A 2,342-nucleotide genomic window follows, 5' to 3' on the forward strand; every position below is an offset into this window, starting at 1 on the left:
CAGATTCGGGTCTGTTCCCAGGATACAACATCCGGAGCAGGAGTACTGCCGGAGCCAAATCTGTTTAAGGGAATCGTGTCAAACACGAGCCTCAACCATTTCTCCTTCTTCTTCTGGAATTCAGAATTTGTTTCTGTTTTCCTTTTCTTTACAGAATCCGTTTCTGTTTTACTAAATACAAAATTCGTTTCTGTTTCAATCAAACCATTGCTGGTTTCTTCCACAGAATTCGTTTATGTTGTTATATAAAAATCTTAAAAAAATGGTGGATCTTGTTGTGAAACCAACTGCTACAGCACCTATGCCAAACACGATGGCTAATCACGTTGAGAAACTAGGGAAGTTTTCTGGTCTGAACTTTAAGAGGTGGCAGCAGAAGATGTTTTTCTACTTGACCACTTTGAACTTGGCTCGGTTCCTTGCAGAATCTGCTCCCCAAGTTGCTGAGGGAGAAGCCGATGCTCAATCTGTGAGTGCGGTTGAAGCGTGGAAACACTCTAAATTTCTGTGCCGAAACTATGTGTTGAATGGGCTAGCCGATCCTCTCTACAATGTTTACTGTAAAGTTGACACGRCTAAGGAACTATGGGAATCTTTGGAACGTAAGTACAAGACCGAAGATGCGGGAACCAAGAAGCATGTCGTTGCCAAATTCTTGGATTTCAAAAYGGTTGATTCGAAAACTATGATGAGTCAAGTTCAAGATCTTCAAGTTATTGTGCATGATGTTCTTGCCGAAGGGATGGTTCTTAGTGAGACATTYCAAGTTGCARYGATGATTGAGAAGCTACCTCCCGGTTGGATAGACTTCAAGAACTACCTTAAGCATAAGCGAAAGGAGATGTCAGTGGAGGATCTTGTGGTGCGTCTTCGTATTGAAAAAGACAATCGAGTGGCTTTGAAGAATGGTTATGGTGCCGATTCTACCAAAGCTAATGTGGTGGAAGTTGGTCAATTTTCCAAAAACAAGAACAAGGGAGCCGACAAAGGGAAAGGAAAAGCTAGAACTTTCAAGAAGAAGACGTTCAAGTGCTATAACTGTGGCCAATCGGGTCACAAAGCTTCTGAGTGCAAGCAACCGAAACGGGATGATAACTGTCAAGCGAACATGATGAATGATGATGATGATTTGGTGGCCATGATTATGGATCTCACGGCTATGGTTTCGGAGGCGAATCTGTTGGATACGAATTCGAGACAATGGTGGGTTGATACCGGAGCTACTCGTCATGTGTGTCATGACAAAAGCAACTTCAACACCTACATGGATGTTGATAATGGTCAAAAGCTATTCATGGGGAATGCCGCCACCGCAGATATCAAGGGCATTGGAGATGTTGTTCTGAAAATGACATCGGGGAAAGAGTTGAAGCTGAAGGATGTTTTGTATGTTCCGGAGCTGCGTAAGAACCTTGTGTCGGGTTGGTTGTTGAATAAGTTTGGTTTTAAGCTTGTGTTTGAGTCGGACAAGTTTGTTTTGTCCAAAAGTGGTATGTTTATTGGTAAAGGCTATGCCTTGAATGGTATGTTTAAAATGTCTGTAATGGTCACTAATAAGATGAATGGAGCAAGTACTAGTTCTACTTATATGCTTGAGTTTTCTGATATTTGGCATGGTCGTTTAGGACATGTAAATTATAATTCTATTCGTCGTTTAGTTAACTTAAATTACATACCAATATTTGACATTGACTCAAATCACAAATGCCCCACATGTGTTGAAGCCAAACTAACTAGAACATCTTTCCAAACGGTTGAAAGAAAAATCGAACCTCTTGATTTGATTCACACCGATGTGTGTGATTTAAAATCGATTCCTACTAGAGGTGGGAACAAATATTTCATCACATTCATCGATGATAGCATGAAATATTGCTATATATATTTACTCATGAGTAAAGATGAAGCAATAGACAAGTTCGTCTTGTATAAATCTGAAGTTGAAAATCAACTCAATAAGAAGATCAAAGTGGTTAGAAGTGATAGGGGAGGTGAATACATTTCGACTTTTGTTGAATTTTGTTGTCAAAATGGAATTCGTCATGAATTCACGGCACCCTATTCACCTCAACAAAATGGTATTGCTGAGAGAAAGAACCGTACCTTGAAAGAGATGGTTAGTGCCATGCTGGTTAGTTCTGCTGTGAGTCAGAACATGTAGGGGGAGGCTATTTTGTCGGCTAACTATCTTTTGAATAAGATACCCCAATCAAGGAAAAGGATGAAACACCCTATGAACTTTGGAGAGGAAAGAAGCCTTCATACAAGTACTTACGAGTGTGGGGGTGCTTAGCCAAAGTTATGGTGCCACCACCTAAGGTGCAAAAGCTGGGACCAAAAAC

Source organism: Cynara cardunculus, assembly GCF_001531365.2.
Source record: "Cynara cardunculus var. scolymus isolate 2C chromosome LG 1, CcrdV1, whole genome shotgun sequence".
NCBI classification, from domain to species: Eukaryota; Viridiplantae; Streptophyta; class Magnoliopsida; order Asterales; family Asteraceae; genus Cynara; species Cynara cardunculus.